This window comes from Myxine glutinosa, unplaced genomic scaffold (genome assembly GCF_964187855.1).
Source record: "Myxine glutinosa unplaced genomic scaffold, kmMyxGlut1.1 SCAFFOLD_1692, whole genome shotgun sequence".
In the NCBI taxonomy this organism is placed as follows: domain Eukaryota; kingdom Metazoa; phylum Chordata; class Myxini; order Myxiniformes; family Myxinidae; genus Myxine; species Myxine glutinosa.
This window is the reverse complement of record NW_027617787.1, coordinates 28,299-54,196: the sequence shown is the minus strand read 5'-3', so window position 1 is coordinate 54,196 and position 25,898 is coordinate 28,299. Positions and strand designations below refer to the sequence as shown.

Here is a 25,898-nt window from a genome sequence, read left to right as displayed (position 1 = left end):
CACCACTGTAGTTGCCACCCGAGCTTACTTAGCTCCTCACCCTAACCTATCTAATTGGGGAAGGCCCCTCCTGGCTCTGTCACCCCTCGGTGCCCTCTGGCACTGGCCTACCCGGGTCCGTCCTCCGGATCCTCGTGCCCCATCCACAACTCTACCGGCTCCCAGAGCCAACCTGCGGCCTCACCTGGCCGACATCCTGACAGTGGTGGAGTGCTCAATCAACTACACATACTAACAGGCTACACGCCCAGCCATTTCCACAACACTAATGCACCCATTCAACCTCCATTCTTCCACACGCACCACAGATGCCAATATCCAACCACAATTTACCTGTACCCTCTACCTAACTCTTACACTACCCTCCCCGGGTATTCATGATGGGGGTCCATCCTTCACCCATTCACACCTTCGCACCATCCACTCCACTCCACAGTTTCCACCATACTCACTCCACGACCATCCATTCCACACTCCATGTATTCCACACTCCATGTATTCCACACTCCATGTATTCCACACAACCATTCTCCATACCTCCTGTAGTTGCACACCTGTGCAATCACACCTGGTGCCACCTGCACCCTCCTTCCTCCCTGGACCATTTGGGTCAACACAACACACATCACCATCACTCCCTCATACACTGCTCCATACACCTGTTTAGTTGCACACCTGTGCAATCACACCTTTAAACACACACACGGCATCATCTATTCTACCTGGTGCCCTGCTAAAACTCGCGCTTCCCCGTCGCCCCTTACATTATTGCGCTCCCTTGTCATTATCATCCAACTACCCTCTCTATGTCGCCACTACCGGTTCAATGTTGCTACCTAAACCTTACCGTTCGTTACCTTTTGTCAATCTCTAGCTCCCTACACACGATATCCTAACCCTCCCGGGCTAGTTTTCACTGCCAAACCCCATAGCTACTGCTCCTTTGCCCCCGTTGTGAGGGATGGCAGAGTTGCCATCCCACCACATCAGGTATCTCTCACTACCAATTTTGCACACCAAATTCCAGCCAATTAAAAATTTGCCAATCACTACCAATCATCTGCCAATCATCACTCTGCCAATCCTTGCCAATCATCAAATTTGTTTTTCAATTTCGGGTCCAAAACACTATCCTCATCACACGTCTACTCAATTGAGCCTCTCAGTGCGCCAAATCATTTCCAAAGCTCGGCTTCGCAAAGCCGAGCAATGAATGCGGGTGGTTTGGTGCCGGCGGTTGGATGCGTCCGGCACTCGGTGCAGGGAAGGACGCTTACCCGGCCGAGATCTCATGCACCATCTCGGCACGGAGCCGTCCAATGGCCCGATCTCGCCCTGGCGGAACGCCTCAACAAAAAGGGGTCACCATGATGACCCTTCTTACCGAGCCGCCCGTTCCGCCTAGCGGAGCACGGACGCGGCCGTTCAAAGCGCGGCCCGGCGTGGATCCCGCACGGCGGTTCTTTCGAAACCGCTGCGGTCACAATCCCCTCTGGTCCCTGCGGCACACGAAGCCCGGCATGCACCGAAGGCCCGCTTTGGCTATAAGTCGCTCTAACCGCTAACCCGGTTAGCGTCGATGCTCCACTCGCATGCTCACACCCCGCAGCCCGTTCCTTGCTCATACATCCAGCCGTTCCCATGCTCTTCATCATTGCACCTTCTCTTACACACCCAGGTACACTCAATCCGCTTACAGACTTAGTCACACACCTGACCACCGCACGCCTTTGCACACACTCGTCGTTCGCACACCTCACCAGCACACCTCACCAACACACCTCTTCGCGCCCCCTCCTCGGTCACCTCCTCTGTGACAACCACGGGTGTGCACTGACTTGCACACCCAATCACGTGCCTCACTACCAACTCCAGTGTGCATTCCCATACGCGCTCTACCATTCCAGGTGTGCATCCTTCCATTCCAGGTGTACATCCTCTCGCACCTGCCACAATCAACTCACGCTCCGTGTCACTCTTACTACTTTCACCACCACACTCGGTCGCGCATTCACCCTTACTCTTGGCAGCGCACTCTGTACCCATACACTCCTCTGTTACACACCTTTCTCGTGCATCCTTTTGCACACACTCTCCTCCGTAACCCTCACCACAGGTGTGCACTCTCTCGTTACATCTTCTGTAACACTCCCCACTACGCACTTCCATGTGTCCCCTCGCACACGCGCTATGACCAGCTCACTCTCGACAGCACACTCACTCCTCGGCGCGCACTTTTTCCTCACACACCCCATAGTCGGACATTCTCGCACACCTCCTCTTTCGCACTCCGTACCTGTTGCACACTTCACCAGCGGCTTCTCACGAACACCCGGGTCCAAACCAACCCCCAAGCCGACTGAAGCTCCCCTCACACCATATACATTTCCACGTATATCGCCACTCACCTTGGCACCTCGTCTCCGCACCTCCTTCGCCACCTGCAAACTCTTTATCTGGTTAGCAAGCACACCATCACGATTTGAGCACCGACCTTGTACATATTCCATCACCTCCTCCCTTATCTCCCTCTTAGTTTCCCTCCGTCTCTTCTTAATTTCACTCACCCCCTCTTCCACATCCTCTAACTTTTGCTTCACCTCTTTTATTTCCCGGTGCGTCTTCTCGATTTCTTCCTCTAATTTTTCCTTTACCGTCTCTATGTGCGTCCTCACCTCCCGGTCCTTCGTCTCCATTGCCTCCGTCACCTCGTCCAACCTCGTTATCAGTCCCTCATGTACCATCTGACATTCCCTCTTCGTCGCTATCAAGTCATTTTTGAGTTCTTTTTGTGTCGCCTTTAACCCTCCTAGTACCGCAGTGTTCTTTTCCACCTGCTCCACTAATTCCCTTTGTCCCACCGTCAGCTGTTCCACCTCCTGCGTCAGGTCCTCTATGCCCCCTTGTAACTTGGCCGTCCCATTCCTCACCTCTTTCTCCATACGCTTCTCACTTCGCTTTACCTCCTCGCGTACCCCCGAGACCTCCTCGCTTACACCTCGTCTTATTTCCTCCTTCATCTCCTCCCTTTCTTTAGTAGATGCCGCCTTCATCTGTTCAAACTCATCCCTCTGGGCATCCAATTTGGTTTCTACCCCGATTTTCACCTCCTTTATCTGCTCTCCCATTTGTTTAATTTCCCGGGCCGATTGCTCCCCTATTTCCCACAATTTGTTTTCCATCTTGTTTTCTAACCCCCCTAACCCATTTTTCACCCCCTCTATCTGATTCTCCTGGGCAGCCATTCTATTTTCCACCCCCGTTAACCCATTCTTTACCTCTTTTATCCCATTGTCTAACCCCTCAAATTTATTGTCCAACCCCTTAAAATTATTGTCTAACCCCTCAAATTTACTGTTCAACCCCTCTCTTAATTGCTCACTGTCAGCCCTCCTTCTGTCTTCCATTTCTTCACCCGACTTAACCATAAGGGCCCTCATTTCAGCCAGAAATAATTGCATGTCTTCCACCGTTGGTACGAAGGGCGTGGCTCTATTTGGTGCCGCTGCAACCACGTGCGCGAGGGCGCCATTTTGCGCGCCTGATACCCCCTCAACCACCTCCTCATTGTTCTCCTCCACCATTTCTTCCCTCTGTTCCTGGGTTACCCCTAACCCCTCTTCTATTTCCCCCACCGGCATCCCGCCGCCTTGACTATCCATGGCACGCTTTTCAAATTTAAGATTTTATAAAACATAATATTTCGGCCCACTCGTAATTTGAGCGCACTAAGCGCTTCAGGTCCGTATCCCACTCCTGACACCAATTGTTACGGAACCCAACGTCGGCCTATGGTTCCCCTTTGAGGGGGGATTAGTCCCCTCGATTATTGCTGACCGACGTGGTCCCTGAAGCTGCACCGCGACCTCCGAAAAAGCCGGTGAGCAGCTTCGTTCGTGACCGCGGATTGGGAGCAACCGGTATTCAATTTGGAAAAGACAAAGACGACGGATGTGACAAAGAAGAAGACAAGAGGTAGGAAATACGAATATGATTTATTTACTATTTACAATCAAAAGAAACCAAGGAGAAGGAAGGATAATAAAATAAAGCAGAAAGAGGGACGGACCAGAAGGACACAGTGAAACTTAGCTTACCTATGCAGTCTTACTTAACCCAGGACAGAACAAACAAAGACGGACTCACACGAATGGGGAAATGAAGGCAGGAACGATTCGGTGGAAAGAGAGGAAGGTTCAGCTCGGACCAGAGGACGATCGGGCTGGGAGGGAGCAGCCGCCGACTCTCCACACTCTCGTTCATTCGGCGGCGTTGCTTCGCGGCCACGGGTCGAACTGCCGTTAGAAACTCAACCCCACCCAGCTGCGGTGGATTCAGCGGCGGTGGACTCCCCACTTATCTGCTGTGGGGCCTTCCTTGGTCAGCCGCTCCAACTGGACTCTCCGCTCCTCCTCAATTGGACTGGACTCGACTGGGCTCCGGTGGACTGCCAACTCTCTCACGCATCTGCCGTCTCTTGCGCAACTCTTTGAACTCAGAACTTCTTTGCCTTTACCAAGCTCGTCTGGACTCTTTTTTCAAAGGCTTCCGCGCGGGCTTATATAACGCCGCGGGCGATCAAGCCGCCGGCCTCCAGGACACGCCCATCGGTGAGCTCGCCTCGGCCCTGATTGGTGGGCACGGGCTCTCTGGCTCCACCCTTGATGACGATGGGCGGGCACGCCCTTCTTCCCCGAGTTGGAGCACATGGGCAATGGCGGCGAATGCAGTTGGCAATAGAAGCTTTGGGAATGGGGATGAAAGGGGATCTATCTATTTGAATTCGGTGCAATGGAGTGTCAATTAATGGAAGACACAGCCTTAACCTACATAGAATAAGGAAATAAACTACCAACAAGGAGGAAATCTATGATTGGCTAACGTGATTGTTTATGACCTAATTACGGAACGCACTTTGACCTTTATACACAACTGGAGGAAGGAGGGTGATATTTTAGAATGTACTACACAATAAAAAACACAATTCTCATTTCCACAACAATATATATATATATATATATATATAATGTTGCGGATATGGGATTTACATCCATCCATATCCGCTTGTAAATATTCCCCTATTTCCTCAATACTTCCCAACTATCCCCAATCCCCCATTCCCTAGTCCCATTTTCTGTAAACAACACTCTGTAGACCCGACCTCCCCCTATTTCCCCCATTAAATGTCGCATCCAGGTCCACCGCATCTCACGTAGACAACTATAGGACATCTTGCTAGTTATTCTTAGTCTATGTCAGTTAAGGACTCGTTTCCATTAATTCTGACTCTTCGTTGCACCAGAATGTGATTGTATGGCACCGTTAGGAAGTTTAGGACCTCACAATACCTCCCCGCAGCTCTTCCTCACGGTTCAACAACAACAACAACAACAACAACAACAACAACAGCGGCGGCGGCGCGGAGAGTGTGCGTCCTCACTCCGGCTTGGTTGGTAGGGGGTGTTGGGAGGGCACCAGGCCTTTCCAACGAGCCGCCATCGAATATGTGCTCGACGGGGTTACCAAGTAGGGGCTCGCTGTCAGCTCCTCGTCAAGGGTGGAGCCCGGTAACCCCCGCATCCAACAGAAGCGGCGGACCGGTCCCATCTGTGGCGGAGCCAACCAGCCGAGGGCGTGTGACTCCCCGCTGAGCATGCGCAGGAAGAGGGAGGTGACGTCAGATGCGCGCTGAACTTGGAGAAGAAAGACGCCACCTCCGAGCGCTGTGAGGCCTCCCTGCATCTTTTGGACCGTGCTTGATCCTGTCCCCGAGCCAAGGTGCACCTTGTGCTATCAACCGACCTGTCCTTCCCTGCCATCAATCCCTGTGTAAGTCAGCCTTGTTCCGTTTGTCTGTGGTCTGTCTGGGATAGATAAGATTGTATCTAAGTGCCTATCTCTTCTGTGTCTTTTACCTCACTCTACCTTGTAATCTACCCCTTTTCTCCACCACTAATTATATCCTCCTCCGGAGGTCTTGAGAACTGTACCCCTTGCGTCGTTTCATTTATCCCAGTCGTTGTGTCCTTTCCATCATTGATTTAGCGTAGCGCAATTTGGCCAACGTTCGAGTGGAATCGGGTGAGTTGGGGGTAATCGGGTAAACTGTACGAACACGGCGGCCATTCCGCTCGGTCAAGCAACATCTTTAGCCGTGTCCGTAACAATATATATATATATATATATATATATATATATATATATATACATATATATATATATATGTTACGGATCTCTCCGTCGGCCTTCTTCCCCTTATCAAGGGGGGATCAACCCCCTTGTCTTTGACTGACCGACGTGAGTCCTGAAGTTGCACAGCTACCCCCGAAGAGACAGGTGCACAACCTCGTTCGTAACCGCGGACAGATGTTAATTGCCGAGCGGTCTAGCAACCGTGGCACGAACCATTAGCAGAGACTAACCCGATCCTGAACGTTGGCCAAATCGTGCCACAGGTATTCAATTGGGAAATCACAACGACGACGGATGTAAGGGAAAGAAATGCAAGGTAGGAAGAACAAATCTAATTTATTATTATTATTTACAAGACCAAAAGAACCAAGGAGAATGGAAAGATAAGAAAATAACGACAGAAAGAGGGACAGACCAGAAGGACACAGTGCAACACTAGCTTAACTAAACGGTCTTACTTCACCCCAGGGACAAGACAAAAGACAGACTATGAGCACACTTACACGGGGGATGATGGCAGGAACGAATGCTGGAGGTGGATGGCTGGAGGGAGAGGAAGGTCCAACGGGAACTAGGTCACGGGCCGGGATCGGGCAGCCGCCGTTCCTCTGCGGCCACGGTCGGCACCGCCGTCAATGCCCCAGCTGTGGTCGTGCAAGCTGCCGTGGTACGAGCTCCGCCGGTTCAAACTGCTGCTGCTGTTAGAGCTCCGCTGGTCCAAGCTGCTCCTGCGTACCGCTGTGTCACGTGCTCTCCAAAGGCTTATTATTGCTCATCCGCCGCGTGCTCTCCAAAGACTCATCTTCCGTATCTCCTTTAAAAGCTTGCGCGGGCGCTTTTATATCGCGCCTCGTGATCAACCCCCGCCCCACCCGTGCTGGTATCTCACCCGTCCTGATTGGTGGGTGGGGGCTCGTTGGTTCCACCTTCCGATGACAATGGCGGAGACACGCCTTTCTTCTCCGAAATTACCTCGTGGCTAATGGTGGAGTGCAGTTGGCAATCGAGGCTTTGGGAATGGGGGGCTTTGGGAATGAAAGGGAATCTACCTTATTTCCATTCGGTGCAATGCAGTGTCAATTAATGGAAGACAGAGCCTTAAACTAATACACATAATAAGGAGATAACTACTGAAAAGGGAAATCTATGATTTGCTACGTGATTGTATATGGACTAACTAAGGGACGACCTTTGACCTTTACACACAACAGGGAGGGTGATATTTACACACAAAAAAAACACAATTCTCAGATCCACAACAATATATATATATATATATATATATTGTAACGGATTTGGGAATTGTGTGTGTAATTTGAGGTAAAACTTGTTGTAAATATCACCCTCTGAAAATGTAGTGAATCTGTGTAAATACCCCCATAATTGTAAAGGTCAAAAGGGTCGTCCCCATTAGTTAATTCATATACATACACGTAGCCAATCATATATCCTTCTAAATAGTTCGCTCCTTATTCTATGTAGTTCAAGGCTCTGTTCCCATTAGTTGACACTCCATTGCCCGAATCAAGTAAGGATAGCTCCCCTTCAATGACATTTTCCAGCCGAACTCTCCCTCTCTGGGTAACGAAGCTTAACAAGCGTGGGGTGCGCGGTGCGCGGCTCCTCAATGGGCCTGGCTTGGGAAGCGGCATTCGCCACTATGATGAAGATGTGCTCGTTGCTCTGTTTGGACAGGAAGGGCGGGGTCACCGGGAAGAGGCACGCCCAGCGCGCGCCACGAGGGGTGGGGTGTTCAGCCCCATGCCCAAGTAAGGACACAAGGCCGTGGCTCGCCACGAGGGGCGCGCCGTTCGACTCTCTGCCCAAATAAGGTAGCAAGACCATGCCATTGCCTTATAAGGGCACGAAACAGAGCACGGAGGAGGGCGGTACCGAAACTGACGAGGGCGTGGCAGCCCCGCGCTTGAGAGGTAAGAGAGATATACGTGCGACGATCGCGCAAGCAGGAGATTGAGGGACAAAGACGCGTCAGATGATTTGGAGAGAAGGAGAGGACCAAAAGAGCCCGAGGTGTGCAGCGACAACCAGCCCCTGCCGCGTGCAACGAGATACGTGTGCCGACGTCGCCCTGCTCGCTCCCAGCCTGAAAAGGACCGGCTTGCTGTGCACCCTGCCAAGCCTTCCAGCTTGTGGTTCGACCTTCTTCTCCCACCAGCCAAACCAACCTGCAATTCCCCATTCATGTGAGTCTGTTTGTGTTGTCCTGTCGGGGTGTAAGTTAAGCCTGTTTAATATAAGCTAATATTGCACTGTGTCTACTTGCTTCTTTCTGTTCAGTTATTTTCTTATCCTTTCCATTCTCCTTGGTTATTTTTGGTCTTGTTAATAGTTCGCAATAAATCATATTTGTTCTTCCTACTTCTTCTTCTTCTCTTCTTCACATTCGGTCGCTTTAGTGATTTCCAGATTGAGGATACGTGGCGCGATTCGGCCGACGCACATAAATCGGGTCTAGTCTTCGGTAACCGGCTCACGCCGCAGTTAGCTTCGCTCGGCGTTATCCATCCATTACGCTGCGGCCGTGAGCGAGGGAGTATTTCCTCGCGTACCGGGAAGCACTGGTATTTAGGTCATAGGACGGTTGGGCCTAATCCCCTACCCAGCGCCGACCGGGCGTGGCGTCATACCCACGGGACCACGTCGGTCAGTCATAAACGAGGGGATTAATCCCCCCTTGGTAAGGGGAGAGAGGCCGACGTTGACGTCCGTAACAATATATGTATATTGTTACGGTCCGCAGTTAAGGATGTTGGTTTGCCGAGCGGATGGCACCGCGACCTAACAGTTTCCCCGATTCACCCGAACGTTGGCCGTATCGCGCCACAGATATTCAATAGGGAAAAGACAAAAGTGACACGGATGTGAAGAAGAAGGAGGAGACGAAAAGGTTGACAAATACTACTAAATTTATTTACTATTTACAGGCTCAAAATAACCAAGGAGAAGGAAAGATAAGAAAATAATAGACAGAAGATATTAGAGACACAGTGAAAATTCCTTATACAAGCTTAACTTATTCCCTGGACAGAACAAACAAAGACCGACTCACACGGGGAATTGCAGAGTGGATTGGCTGGAAGGAGGTGTGTGGCTGGAGGGGGAGGAAGGCACGGAGCTGGCTGGAGCTTGATCCCGCACGGGATGTCGGGCTGAACCTCGACGGCCGCTGATGCCACCGATCCTGTCGTGTGCGCGGGATCACGGGTCGGAGCTGCTTGGTGGAGCCGACGCGCTGGTGGGGGGTCTGGCGTGACGGGTTCTCTCCTCTCTCTTTCTTGGTCCAAACACTCTTTCTCTCTCTCTTGGCCCAATCACTCCTCACCACCGACAACTCAACGCAACCAACGCAACCACTCAACGCAACCACTGACCACCACTGACGACCAACTAACGACCAACTCCAGCTCTGACCAAAACCACACAACTCAGCTCTTCGCAACTTCTTGCGCGCGCGCCTTTATAGCGCCTCCGGCGATTAAGCCGCCGGCTTTTTGGACATGCCCATCGGTGTGCTCACCTCGGCCCTGGTTGGACGCGCGACCCTCTGGCTCCGCCCGTGATGACGACGGGCGGGCACGCCTTTCTTCCCCGACCCGAGCACATGTTCAATGGTGGTTTTGGGGCGAAAACAACCCACAGCTGTAACAAACTGGCAAACTGCCCAGTGCAGTTGGCAATGGAGACTTGGAGGGGATGTAGCTGGAAATTGAGGCTTGGCAATGGAAGTTTTGGGAGTGGGAATGGGGAATGAAAGGAATCTATCTATTTCACTTGGTGCAATGGAGTGTCATTTTAATGGAAGACAAAGCCTTAACCTAATACACAGAATAAGGAAATAAACTACTGAACAAGGGTATTATAGTGTCCTTCAATGTATGCTTTATGGAATTAACTACCGGGACGACCTTTGACCTTTATACACACTGGAGCAAGGAGGGCTCAGACTAAACAATAATTCATAACAATTTACAATGCAATACAACACAATAAAAAAAACACAATCCTCATTTCCGCAACACTGCACCCTCCTCCTCTTAGGCACGTCCCGGGCCTATAACTTTAATTTAGTGTGACACGTAGGTGTAGTTCCCTCTACTTTTAACCTGACCCTGCATGCGACAGTCTTAAAACATAAATACAGATGTCCCGCTGCTCCATTGCACCCTACCTAACAGACTCACGCCCACAGCTAACCGAATTGCGGAATGGTCTTCAAACTATACATTGACGGTGGGGAGCATTATTTACACTGATGTTGCTTTTATTTACAAAACGCAACCCAGGACCTGTGATTGTTCTTTCTGGGGGGGGGGGAGAGACAGTCTGCTCTGCATCAATGCACCATGAAAGTACCCAAAATGCACCAACACACCCTCAAGCACCAATCGGTGCACAGTCATCATAGTTCATGAAAATAAAAACAACAACCCCTAACCCTGCAGGTGGTCTCTTGCTCTTCGGCTCCCTCTGCTGGCTATTTGCTTTCTTCCAGATGTTGTCATTACCTTCGCAAAAGCGGAAGGTTATGTTTTGATCGCTGTGTATTTATTTGTATGTCTGTGTGTGTGTGTGTGTGTATGTTATTCGCATAACTCAAAAAGTATTCAACCGAATTGCATGAAATTTGGTGGGATGATTGGTTATTATACGGGACACATTTGATTAGATTTTGGGAGCAATCGGGTCAAAGGTCAAGGTCAAGGTCACGAAAAGGTCAAAATCGTATTTTTGTTGTTCTGTTCCCTACACTCCCATGCCAAGTACAGAACAGTAGCTGCGGCGAAGGTATGCGCTCTACCGAGTGCCCGTTCTAGTTTTCTTTTGCTGGCGGCCTATTTGTATTAAAACTTGCACCCAACGTGTCCATTTGTATTTATTTATGGCCCACAGGGGCCGACTATGTATGGTTCACCTGTGGGGCATCGGTGCCCTGTGGCCAAGGACCGCCAGCAAGATTTCGGGCCTTCATGGCCGGTTCCAAGCCCCAACCCATGGGGTCCATAAGTGGTGCTCAGCCACAGATGTGTGGTCCATAATGTGGTGCATCGATGCAGACAGCTGGTTATGGGAGTTCCGGGCGCACAATGGCGGACTCACGCACGCTCCCCTCGGCGCCCAGTGGCGCTCAGGTCCTCATGTGGGAGACAAAGGGGGGAAGACAGATGAGCGAGGGGTAAGGTCACAAGGGTACACATCAAACAAGGCAATGCAAGGCGAAGTGCGTACGGAGAGCGAAGTGAGAAAACTCGTCCCTACCGTACGTCACCCCCCCTGTCACCTACTCTACCCTTGCCCTTACCCCATATTTACAAAATCTACACATTTACAAATTCGTCACTACTGTCACGTCTTCCCCATATTTCTTCTATACCAAATTCGTCACCACAATCCCTCTAGCCAAAATTTGCCAACACCCAATTCGTCATCAATCCTCATAAGGAGGAAGAGATGGAACAACAACACAATGTCACACCCACGTCATGATGCGTCTCACAATCCAAACATTTGCATCAAAAATAATTAAAACAACTTGGCATGGTGTGGAGGTACGTCATCTCAGGTGAGTGCATGTAGATGGTGCGAGGAGACTTCAATCCTAACTATCCTCGAAATGACTTTAACACACTTTACTCTACCTGGGGTCTTCCCTGCCAATCCATTGGCCAACTTACACTATGGGTTCTAAAAACCAATTCCCATTGACCAAACTGTGGTGCTTCTCAATTTGGGGTCTCACTCCCCCGATTCATCTCCCGGTGCCCTTGCACAATTTCTGGGCTGGGGCGTGTAGCTCTCCCAACAGGTCTACCCACCTGCACACCTCCACCACTGCAGTTGCCACCTGAGCTTACCTGCTCCTTAACCTAACCTATCTACTGGGGAAGGCCCCTCCTGGCTCTGTCACCCCTCGGTGCCCTCTGGCACTGGGCTACCCGGGTCCGTCCTCCGGATCCTCGGGCCCCATCCACAACAACTCTACCGGCTCCCAGAGCCCACCTGCGGCCTCACCTGGCGGACATCCTTACAGTGGTGGAGTGCCCAAACCAACTACACACACTAACAGGCTACACGCCCAGCCATTTCCACAACACTAATGCACCCATCCAAATACCATTCTCTCACCCGCACCACAGATGCCAATATCCAACCACAATTTACCTATACCCTCTACCTAACACTTACACGACCCTCCCCGGGTATTCGTGATGGGGGTCCACTCTTCCCCCATTCACACCTCCGCACCATCCACTCCACTCCACAGTTTTCACCATACTCACTCCACGACCATCCATTCCAATACTCCATATATTCCATACCATTTATTCCATACAACCATTGTCCATACACCTGTAGTTGCACACCTGTGCAATCACTCCTGGTGCTTTCTGCACCCTCCTTCCTTCCTGGACCATTTGGTCAGCACCATACACATCACCATCACTCACTCAAACTCTGCTCCATCCACCTGTCCAGTTGCACACCTGTGCAATCACACCTACAACTCACAATCACAATCATTTACTCATACCCTGCTCAATACACTTTCGATCCTCACACACACGGCATCATCTAAACTACCTGTTGCCCTGCTAACTTAGTGCTCCCCGTCTTCCCTTTAAACTAAGCACATACCACGTCATTATCATCCATACTAATCTACCTGCGTCCCCACTACCGGTATCATTGTCACTAACTAACCTTACCGTTACCTAAGGTCATCTCTCTAGATCCCTACACACGATATATCCTAACCCTCCCGGGCTAGTTTTCACTGCCATAAACCCCATAAGTCTAGTGCTCCTTTGCCCCCGCTTTGAGGGATGGCAGAGTTGCCATCCCCCCACATCGGGTATCTTTCACTATAAATTTTGGTCACCAAATTTCAGCCAATCAAAAATTTGCCAATCACTCTACCAAGCCTCTGCCAATCACTCTGCCAATCCTTTGCCAATCATCAAATTTTTTTTTTTCCTAATTTCGGGGCCAAAATCACTATCCTCGTCATCAGTCTTCACACTAGTGCCTCTCGGTGCGCCAATTCACTTCTAAAGCTTGGCTTCGTAAAGCTGAGCAATGAATGTGGGTTGTTTGGTGCCGGTGGCTGGATACGTCCCGCATTCGGTGCAGGGATGGGGGCTTACCCGGGCCAAGATCCCACGCACCACCTCGGCACGGAGCCATCCAATGGCCCGATCTCGACCTGCCGGAACGCCTCAACGAAAAGGGGTCGCCATGACGACCCTTCGTATCAGGATGCCCGCTCCGCCTAGTGGAGCACGGACGCGGCCGTTCAAAGCGAGGCCCAGCGTGGATCGCGTATGGCGGTTCTTTTGAAACCGCCGTGGTTCGGATCCCCGCTGGTCCTCGCGGCACGCGAAGCTGCTCGGCGCGCACCGAGGGCCCGATTCGGCTAAATGTCGTTCTAACCGCTAACCTGGTTACCGTCGATGCTTCACCTGCATGCTCACATGCATACGCTACCCCTTTCACCCTCACCGAGCTCGGTGCTCCAACGCCGCCCGTACACCCCGTGTGCTTCGTTATTGCACTCGTTCTTTCGCTCACAGACTTGGTCACACACCTGACCACCGAACACCTTGGCACACACTCGTCGTTCGCACACCTCACCAACACACCTCTTCGCGCCCCCTTCTCGGTCACCTCCTCCGTGACAATCACAGGTGTGCTCTCACTCGCACACCCAACCACGTGCCTCACTACCAACTCAAGTGTGCATTCCCACACACGTGCTACCATTCCAGGTGTGCATCCTTCCATTCCAGGTGTACATCCTTCCATTCCAGGTGTACATCCTCTCTCACCTGTCACAACCAACTCACGCTCCGTGTCACTCTCACTACTTTCACCACCACTCTTGACAGCGCACTCACCCTTACTCTCGACAGCGCACTCTTTCCTCATGCACCTGTCCGTTACACACCTTTCTCACGCACACTCTTGCGCACACTCTCCCGTTACACCCTCTGTAACACTCACCACAGGTGTGCATTCTTCCTTACTTTTGACAGCGCACTCTTTCCTCATGTACCTGTCCATTACACACCTTTCTCGCGCACACTCTTGCGCACGCTCTCCCGTTACATCCTCCGTAACACTCACCACAGGTGTGCATTCTCCCTTACTTTTGACAGCGCACTCTTTCCTCATGCGCCCGTCCGTTACACACCTTTCTCGCGCATCCTCTTGCGCACACTCTCTCGTTACTTCCTCTGTAACACTCACCACACCGCGCTTCCATGTGCTCCCTCGCACACGCTACGACCGACTCACTCTCGACAGCACACTCACTCCTCGGCGCGCACTTTTTCCTCACACACCCCAGAGTCGGACATTCTCGCACACCTCCTCCTTAGCACACCGTACCAGTCACACACTTCACTAGCGGACTCTCACGAACACCCGGATCCAAATCAACCCCCAAGCCGACTGAAGCTTTCCTCACATCATATACATTTCTACGTATATCGCCACTCACCTTGGCACCTCGTCTCTGCACCTCCTTCGCCACTGTTGGGGAATGTGTTAAGACTCAGGAGACTCCAATATGACCGAAACAGCTTTATAAAGTAAGGATTTATTATCATTTGGTAAGTCACTTGTTTCAATTCAATAAAGACTACAATAGCTAAACGGATTGTTAATTCAAGTCGTTGGTTCTTCTTCTTCGGCCGGTCCTCTCTCAGCGCTGTTCATAGGGTTCCGTTCCGTTCCGTAGGTCAGAGCTTCTGGTCACAAGTCTCCTGACTCCTCGTTTGCTCTGGTTTTTATCGGCCTTGTCGCGCTAATCCTTTCTCCGCTAATGCCCCGAGGTCATGCATGCACCGAGTCCTGGCATCAGCTCGCTCCCCTCCTGCTGCGAGTTCCGTTTACCAAACGATAGGGGGGTGTGTTCCAGCCTGGGGCTGTGACCAGGTGGACAAGAGATTACCATGTTCGTGCACATTCTTGGCATCCATTTACGAAATCGTTACCAGTCTTTAATCAATGAGTTACCAGTGGCAATCAATAAGTTACACTGAGTTACACTTCCACAATTCCCTCATCTTTTTGTTTTTGTTTATATTAACCATTAATCTAAACATCAATATAAGTAAACAGTCAATCACTACAAGTAAACATCATTACAAGTATAAGTAAATAATCAATCACTGCAAGTAAACATCATTACAAGTATAAGTAATTAATCATAACTTTGGTAATCAAATTCCCTTAGGCATACACCGTCATCCTGCAAGAATCACAAAACATTTCGTTGGTCATTGACTCCTTCCATATTGTTCAATCTATTGCATTTGCATCACAAATATATTTTCAAAACAACACTTCACCATCACCAAGATACAACAATTTCACTTCATTTTCAAGTTTTGTAAAGCATCTGCACCATCTGGCAAAAACGTTTGCCTTCACACAAATGTTGACTTTGTTTGAAAGGAAGGGCTGATCACTTGTGTTTGAATCCAGGTATGAAACATTTTCTCCTAATGTCTTCATAGCTCCTGCACTACTTCGTGTAGGATTTCGCTGTCGTGGTAACATTGCGGAGTCATAGACTGACCCTGCTCTCCTTGTAGCATTCTTGCCACTTTTTTTTTTTTTGTAAACCATTGTAATTCCTGAACAAGGCCTTCACCCAGTTGTAGTCGACTTGCCTCCTCCCTCATTGTGAGTGGGCAGCAAGTATTGGTGTGACGTTGATTGGCCAGCAAGATGTGGAACAGGGATGCCGGATGCATCCACAAAAATGTTGGGACCATGGTGTTCAGGTCATCCATGGTCCATACCAGGAGTGGCCCGCAGAATCGCGCACAGCTGTTGTGAAAAGGCACAGCCATTGGTTTGCAGCTCCATGCTGGCTCCCCGGAAGTTGGTGAAGTAATAACATATGTCCCCGCATTTCTCAGAGGTTGCGGGTAAAATGTCGTTGTCCTGCAACTTCTGATGTGATGAATGTTCGAAGCCTTCGAACAAGAGTAAGTGATCGCCTTTCTTTCATATGTTGCAGTGTGATCCAGGCAAATGGTCACATAAATTTCCTTGGTGAAGGTAAGCATTCATCTCCAAGTTACACGGGAGAATGTCTTCATCATTCTTTTAGAAAGAGGGTGTATGCCATGATTAACTTCATTTTTTAGCCACAAATTTTCTTTCTCGAACTTCTTCCCAATTCCGTTAGCACTCCCTTCAAAATGTGATCTCGTCTTATCCTTATGCTCAGTCACATCTGAATCTGCTTTCCGCACACACTGAATCAGATAGGGTACATCTTACCATGAAATCAGCATAATCATGTATATCTTCCGACAGTTTCACATTCAACAATTTGTTGTTTTTCCTTAACACAAAAAGTTATATTCATTTATATGCGTCACACAAATAATATTCAATCAGGTATGTATTTTATTACTAAACTAAGAATAGCATCCACAATTGCTTTCAGGTTAATATAGTTCAAAAATTAACTCATGCAGGTATTTTAGCACTACTCTAAGAAAATAAATTGTATATGATTACAATCACAAACGGGAATACCTAATTCCCAACAACAATTTTCCCAAACCAACAAATTAAGCATAATGTATTATTACCATAATTCCTCTCCACTTTTCTTTTTCCTTTTTTTTTTTTTTTTCTAACAGTGTGTCACTCGTGGTGATATGAGTTCACTGATATTGTAATTGACACAACTCATAACATTGTCGTTATGCCATTATCTTAATTCTACTGTATTCATTTGCAACATCACTTGATTTAATATTTTAATCTCAGTATTTATGTCGCCATAAAAGTCTTCCTTTTCTGGTTCCACATTTCTTTCCTCATTTGTCACTTCATGCGTTATCATCGTGTTGTTGGTTGCCTTATTCAGACACACCGTCACTAAGGCTTTCAAGCAAGCCACCACTAAAACAATTGCCAATATAACTACTAAACCAACAAACAAGTCTGCTACTCCTTGTATATATTCATACCTATGACATAATTATATGTTGATGACATTCAACATTATATACCAAACTAACAAGCTTCCTAAAAGGTAAATAAAGAAAATCCCTTAATATGTAACATAAATCAGATTATTTGTCTTACCCTGATCCCCCTATCTCCCGGGGTTGAACTCAATCCCCTGATCATGAGTGTAGTTGTGATACATTTTTTACTCATGTTGTATTAATATCAGCAGGTAATTGTATGTCATGTAGGCAAATAAATGTCACTATCCCAAGTAGGAATATCACATTTTGAAAATGTAATGTTTATCAATGCAAGGGGTGTTAAAATGTAATTCAAATGACTGTAAATCACGACTATCATTTATCTGCCACTGAATGTTCTGCTGGGCTGCTAGGTGCAGCCTCATTTTCTGTGGGATCGTCCACCTTAGCCCCATGTTTTTGTTTGCAATGAGGGGCATGAATCCAACTTTCTATTTTGGGTCCATATTTTTTCCTATTCTTATCAATCTCCTATGGTTTGTCATTTCGTTCCAAGATACCGCAACCAAAGGTTTTAACCAAAGCTCTACCAAACTATTTCCAATTTGAACAAAAAATGCCAGTGAAACAATGATTCGAGGAATTAACTTCAAGGGGTCAATAAATTTATTCTATAGCCAGATCTAATTTTCCCATCCAATAGTTTGCCTTGCCACATGTCATATTATAACACTTTAATAAACCTTCGAAAAATGTTTCCCATCTCAACAAATTTCCTTTTTTCAAATAGCAATGTGTAACTTACGTATTTAACTACAATTTCCTCTCAATTTGTTTGGCCTAACTGGCCGCAAAAGTGGCTGCCAGCATGCAGTACCGTTTTTTATCTACCAAGGAAGTGTTCGTCCACACAAGACCTCTACCAAAATGTTGTTTGTAAAAACAAATCTGGGATTTGTGATTACATGGATGCACACTCTCAGGACATTTTCAGGCTGCTGTTAACAATCCACTACGATAAATTAATTCCTTTACCCACAATCAAATAATTAGTACAAATTGAGGATATTATCCCTATCACATTCTTTTATAGATTCATTATGTTGGATCTAATTTTTTCCCAATAATTTTCCACTGCTGTAAGGAAGAACAATAGCTCTCATAAGTCTTAGTAATATCGTACTTAATTTGCCCAGCATCGAATAATTTATTTACTATCCTTTCTCATCTGTTAACCAGTGACTTTGTTTGAACTCCAGAACTGAAAACCCACAATAGTTCAAACCAGCAAAATTTTCTTACTATTTTCCCATATCATCTATGCCTAAACCACATCCATACATACAGCACAATTTATATGCTGATAAACTTCAAGTTTATATATATAAAATCCATGAGCAGAGTACTCTGGGAAGTCAGTGTAAGACCTCTCCAAAATTTGGCTAATTTTGTACTCCCACATTTTTTGAAGCTCATATCCATAAATAGCTTTGATTCTCATATAAATTCGATCACAATGGAATCCCAAGATTACTCCCAATTTTTACTATTAATGAATAGCTGCTCATAACTCAGCAAATCAAATCTTTATTCTCCATCTCCCTTGACAAAAGTGATAATTTTTATAATAAAATTATATTTCTATTTTTTATTTTACGAATTCTCTCGATATGCGATCCCATCCCCATGGAACTATCTATTTTCCAGACAAGGCACACTGTCGGTGTCAACAATCTTGTAAGATTGATACACAAAAACAAAAAAACACTGACACACAAAATACCCACACACACATGCATTATGCGTATTTGTTTGCGTTGGAACCCTTATTTACAGATCCGGATGGGTGTCAACTTTATTTCAATTTCTCAAAATTTGTCCTTCAATTTTATAAGCGCTAATACACAAATGGACCAAAAAGTTTTTTTTTTATTTTTTTTTAAACCCCTATGATGTCACATTGAAATTACCCTTTCAGTTCCCACCATAATTTATCCAAATTTGACTACACACCCATTTGCATGTCAGTCGACCACTGACCTATCAATCATGCGGAACACTAGTCCAAAATTCCCACCTGATCATCATGTGACCCTTGTCACTTGGTTTCAAAAATTTGCAAAGCAATTGTTCCAACTTTGTAAATTTAAAATTGTGTGCCCAACATAAAAGATCCAATTTCGGCATTTGATCAATTGATTACTAATTTGCTTACAAGCAAAAGAAAAAATGAATAATTCTTGCTCCGAAAACTTTTCAGACCCAAGAATCATCGACAGTTATTCATGTTTGTCCAGTAATCGAATCTGTTGAGGCCAATCATCATTTGGGATTTGCAGCAATGAAGGCCTAATCATTGTCTGAGGTACCGGTAAGCACTGGTACCCTTGATCTTGGTTTGCCCCATGAACTTGTCTTCCTGTTGACATACGGACATCTTCTTCTCCAATGTCCCATCTTTCCACACTCGAAACACCGGTTTCTGTCGTTGCCTGGTCTGTGCACCTGTGCACTTGTATTGCTGGGCTGCATCTCTACATCCCTGAGTTGCCACTGCAATCTCTCGTTATCTCCTGAAACACGAAAAAATTCTCTGTACCGTCCTTTTTGGGGAGACAACTGGAAATCAGATGGGACAACTGTCACTTTCATTCCTAATTTCGAGGGCAGTTGTGCATTTGTCTCCTCCACTGTATCCTGTATCCTTTTTATTTTAAGTTCTAGATCCGTTATCCGTTCTTGCTGTTCCCGTTGTCTGGATTCACCATCCCAAAGATGGAATGCAAGCCAGTCTACCGTTAGATTCTGTCTCTTCCTGGCTTTCAATCTTTGTTCCAATCTTTCCAATCGACTTCGCTCAAATGTACCATCTCTTGGAAACTCCTCATCATGTCCCTTTGTCCACAAATACCAATTCTCGACCTGCCGTATAGCTTCAGCACCAAAACGGTCGTACATATGATATGTACAAGTACCTTTTTGTGGAATCTCTGGTTGTCCTTGTGTGTTCTTGCAGGCTCCATTTCCCATTCTGCCTTTTATCAAAGTAGCGTTGGATGTGTTGTAGTTTGTTCCTCTAAAGCTTCACTCGTACCTCCAGGAAGGATCTCTCCACCTGTTCAAACGGTGATTTCCAGAGAATCTCCCTCACCTGTGGCTTTTGCACAATCCAATCTCACAGATCAGTATTTGCAGATGAGCCGGAGGGTCAGTATGAAATGGGTGAATCCTCAGGTGTCCGCTCTGTTGACGGGGAAATCACACAATGGTAACCGCACATATATATCTGTATATAAACTCACCACCTTGCTCAATTTTCCAAGGTTGTCTTCACATTGATAATATCTCACAAAGATATCAAAGCTTCTTTCTTGAGACCGCATTTTCATCAATCAAACAATCAATATATTCAATTCAATTTATTCAGTTCAATTTATTCAGTTAAATTTATTCAATTAAATTTATTCAATTAAATTCAATCAATTAGATTCAATCAATCAACAATTCAATCAATTATTCAATTTCAATTAATTCATCAATATTCATCAATAAATCAAATTAATCATTTTGGATGACTCCTTGCATAAGCCCTTTCCCCAATGATGTCAGGACAGGTCCATCCATTGACTGAGATCGAATCTCATCGGTCGTCACCTCTGGTTTGTACCTCATGTCAATTGATGAATCACCGTCCTGTCCTAGGGTCATATCTGACATATTTCCCCATTTTGCCTGGTCTCCACAAATGTTCTTTGCAACCACTAAAGGCAACTCATCCTTCCTTCGTGAGACAGCCAAAATGGATGGCAGATATTAAAGTTCTTTGGGAAAAATATCTCATCATTTTTCTTTTAATAGTACCCAAATCTCTTGGCAATATAAATTTCGTAAAACTCCTGAAATAAGACTGTAAAATTCCTTCAATCATGCTAAATTTTGAAACTCCATCGCTTGTAACACCCAATTTATCCCAAAGGGCTTGAAAGTTCTTTCCCAAGTTCATGCAATCATTCTGCATTTGAACCCTATGATATCATTCATAATAATCATCATGATTTTATAGTCATGGTCCTATCATAATCATCTATTTAAAACGAACATTTCCTTTATCACCACAGCTATGTGGTATAATCAACAATAGAATAAAACTGTACATAGCAAAAGGCTACCTCATGGCCACTTAGTATACCTATTGACAATAAGTCATAACAATATCGAATAATCATTGAACAATTCAAAAATCGCTTCCACTGCTCCAGCCGCAGCATTCGTCATTTTGTCTGCTCATCCGCGTGACCAAAACGAAATAAAGGGAGCTCAACCATTACACAGCGCTTTTAATGGCGCATGCCATAGGAACTCAACGCAATTTCGACTCGGCCAGAAAACGAGCAAATTTTGCAGGATGTTAACTGGAATTAGCCGTGAAAATATATCCAAAATACACAAAAATACCCACCCACAAAATAAACAACAAAACCCAAACAAACCCAAGGTCGACCATATTACACAATTAAATTACACATTCAATTACTCATTAAATTACTCATTAAATTACTCATTAAATTACTCATTAAATTACTCATTAAATTACTCATTAAATTACTCATTAAATTACTCATTGAATTACTCATTTCAGCATCGTATTGATTGCTGAACTGTTCATGGGTTTATACACACCTTAAAAGAGGTATGCTTTGTGGTGTTGCCCACCTACCACGTTTAATTAAATTAATTGATTGCTGAACTGTTCATGGGTTTATACACACCTTAAAAGAGGTATGCTTTGTGGTGTTGCCCACCTACCACGTTTAATTAAATTACACCATTTCAGCATCGTATTGATTGCTGAAATGTTCATGGGTTTGAACACACCTTAAAAGAGGTATGCTTTGTGGTGTTGCCCACCTACCACGTTGAATTAAATTACATCATTTCAATCAAAAAAAACATCGCTTCTACTGCTCCAGCCACAGCATTCGTCACTTTGTCTGCTCATCCGCATGACCAAAACGAAATAAAGGGAGCTCAGCTATTACACAGCGCTTTTAATGGCGCATGCCATAGGAACTCAATGCAATTTCGACTCGGCCAGAAAACGAGCAAATTTTGCAGGATGTTAACTGGAATTAGTCGTGAAAATATATCCAAAATACACAAAAATACACACCCATAAAAATAAACAACATTTATTCCGTTCAACAGAACAAACATTTCCTATATCATGACATGCATGTCTTCAAAATTATATGACCAAGAGAAAAAGTAAAACTAATTAAAAAACTGCGGGCAGTGATGATCCGGGGACCATACCGCTCCATCCTGATTGGACGAGTGCGTGCTAGAGTCGTTAACAACGACAGTCCAGATCCGATTGTTCAAAATTTCAACTCAATCGATCGAAAAATGAACGCAGGGATGCATTTTAAAGGTGCAGTGGCACTAACTGAGTTGCCACGAATATGGCCACGAAATTGCCAATATGGCCATCACAAAATATTTTCCTTAATCAATTGGCTCATAGCATAACCAATCTGCAAGTATCTCATCCGAAGATGTATCTCTGAGGAATTTTAATTAAATAAGTCATTTATAAATCAACGAGTTAATTTATTAAATGATTAATCAATAAATCAAAAATTTTTTCTTGACAGCCACATCACTTGGTCAGTGTCATGTCCAAATATCAGCTTCCTTACTCAAAAGGTGCCTGAGTTAATGTAATGTAATTACTGTAATAAGATTACTGCAATTACTGTAATGATTACTGTAATTACTGTAATTACCGGAACTGTAATTACTGTAATTACCTCAGGTAATTACTGTAATGTAATTACTGTAATGTAATACGAAATGTAATTAATTAAATAAGTACTTCATTAATCGCTAATAATTAAATAACTCGTGAATTCTTATCCGATTTACTTAACATTTGAGTGTCCCCAAAACGTTGGAGCAAAACGTTGCAACAACGAAAGTGAAACGTTGTGGCAACGTTGTGGAAACGTCAGCAAAACCCAACATTTAAATGTTCCCAAAACGTTGGAGCAAAACGTTGCAACAACGAAAGTGAAACGTTGTGGCGACGTTGTGGAAACGTCAGCAAAACCCAACATTTAAATGTTCACAAAACGTTGGAGCAAGACGTTGCAACAACGAAAGTGAAACGTTGTGGTGACGTTGTGGAAACGTCAGCAAAACCCAACATTTAAATGTTCACAAAACGTTGGAGCAAAACGTTGCAACAACGAAAGTGAAACGTTGTGGCGACGTTGTGGAAACGTCAGCAAAACCCAACATTTAAATGTTCCCAAAACGTTGGAGCAAAACGTTGCAACAACGAAAGTGAAACGTTGTAGCGACGTTGTGGAAACGTCAGCAAAACACAACATTTGAATGTTCCCAAAACGTTGGAGCAAAACGTTGATACAACGAAAGTGAAACGTTGTAGCGACGTTGTGGAAACGTTAGCAAAACCCAACATTTAAATGTTCCCAAAACGTTGGAGCAAAACGTTGCAACAACGAAAGTGAAACGTTGTAGCGACGTTGTGGAAACGTTAGCAAAACCCAACATTTAAATGTTCCCAAAACGTTGGAGCAAAACGTTGCAACAACGAAAGTGAAACGTTGTGGCGACGTTGTGGAAACGTCAGCAAAACCCAACATTTAAATGTTCCCAAAACGTTGGAGCAAAACGTTGCAACAACGAAAGTGAAACGTTGTGGCGACGTTGTGGAAACGTCAGCAAAACACAACATTTGAATGTTCCCAAAACGTTGGAGCAAAACGTTGCAACAACGAAAGTGAAACGTTGTAGCGACGTTGTGGAAACGTCAGCAAAACACAACATTTGAATGTTCCCAAAACGTTGGAGCAAAACGTTGCAACAACGAAAGTGAAACGTTGTAGCGACGTTGTGGAAACGTTAGCAAAACCCAACATTTAAATGTTCCCAAAACGTTGGAGCAAAACGTTGCAACAACGAAAGTGAAACGTTGTAGCGACGTTGTGGAAACGTTAGCAAAACCCAGCATTTAAATGTTCCCAAAACGTTGGAGCAAAACGTTGCAACCACGAAAGTGAAACGTTGTGGCGACGTTGTGGAAACGTCAGCAAACCACAACATTTGAATGTTCCCAAAACGTTCCAACAACAAATGAGCACAAGTAATTATCACATTGCAATGACCTCTAAACATTCCTAAACCAATAAGCTAGGCTGGTGATGCCAAATACCCCACACCCCTGTCATCCCAGAAGTCACTGTTTGCCACAACCATTATTTGGAAGTCTTTTGCTGTAAAAACTCAATTTCTCTGCTGTCAAAGGCCCAAAACCCGGCCTCTGTGACTTCTCCGCCAATTGTCACTTTCTTTTGACAAAAACAAACATCTTCTATATTTATCCCATTAAAATCCCATTAAAATCCCATTAAAATCCCATTAAAATCCCATATCTTGTCACCCTTTGCATTGTTGAAAGCAATTAATTCCATAACTCAATATTACCTCACATCGTTCCAAAGATATAAGCCGTTTTGTCGCAATACCATAAATTGGAATGAGGTAAAAATATATATATATAAATATAACTCCATTTCCCGGCTCCCTGTCGCACGCCGAGCAAGTCGCGTGCTTTGAGCAAGTGCAAAAAAAAAAACTACTTTACACGTGTACGGGTGTGTAAACGAGTGTACCGGCCTTGCACGACTTGGAAGCAGATGGTCTCATGGTGCACTCACGGGCCATCCGCTCCCAGTTCACAGCCAGGCCCTTAATAACCCACGTATTCGCGTGACTATGCACTTAATCTTCGCAAAGACGCAGTCTCAATCACACAGGCGAATGCAGGCAGACATTCGTTCACTTCGCGCACATCAGTGGCGCGTGTCAGAAGAATTACGCAGCGCAGGAAAAATACGTATTTTACAGAAATCATGAGAAAAACACGAATAATAGCTACAATCGTTTAAAACGTTCCATCTTAATCATACAAAAAATGGTGCTTTGGGTAGTAGCCACAGCACCCGGGAGTACCAGCTCAGCAATGGTTCTTTGTGATCCACTACCCAGCACCCTAGACCAACTCAAATGGATCTCTGTGTCGCGAGCACATCACCGGAGCCAAAAGGTCTCATCTATATCTCCCTTCTGAGGGCTCTCCTGCACCAATAGTGCGTGGAGAAGCCCAAACACCACTTTCTCCATATACTGTACATACAAAATAACTATACACAGGTTCGTATATCATAATGGTCAATCCACAAGAAGCCATGCTTACCTTGGCGACCTTGTCGATGTCCACTTGATCCACGTACGGTAGCCACCAAGTTGTTGGGGAATGTGTTAAGACTGAGGAGACTCCAATATGACCGAAACAGCTTTATAAAGTAAGGATTTATTATCATTTGGTAAGTCACTTGTTTCAATTCAATAAAGACTACAATAGCTAAACGGATTGTTAATTCAAGTCGTTGGTTCTTCTTCTTCGGCCGGTCCTCTCTCAGCGCTGTTCATAGGGTTCCGTTCCGTTCCGTAGGTCAGAGCTTCTGGTCACAAGTCTCCTGACTCCTCGTTTGCTCTGGTTTTTATCGGCCTTGTCGCGCTAATCCTTTCTCCGCTAATGCCCCGAGGTCATGCATGCACCGAGTCCTGGCATCAGCTCGCTCCCCTCCTGCTGCGAGTTCCGTTTACCAAACGATAGGGGGGTGCTCCAGCCTGGGGCTG

The 25,898-nt window shown here is 45.9% G+C and overlaps 1 long non-coding RNA gene across 1 annotated transcript in view; it reads right to left on the bottom strand.

Moving 5' to 3' along the window:
* Window positions 1–12,515: 12,515 nt before the first annotated feature.
* The window catches only part of LOC144889201 (uncharacterized), a 28,243-nt gene continuing 14,860 nt past the window's right edge, over window positions 12,516–25,898 (bottom strand). Inside the window, exon 4 of the long non-coding RNA XR_013621643.1 lies at window positions 12,516–25,895. This is a non-coding gene — a long non-coding RNA (uncharacterized LOC144889201). The remainder of the gene's footprint in view (window positions 25,896–25,898) is intronic.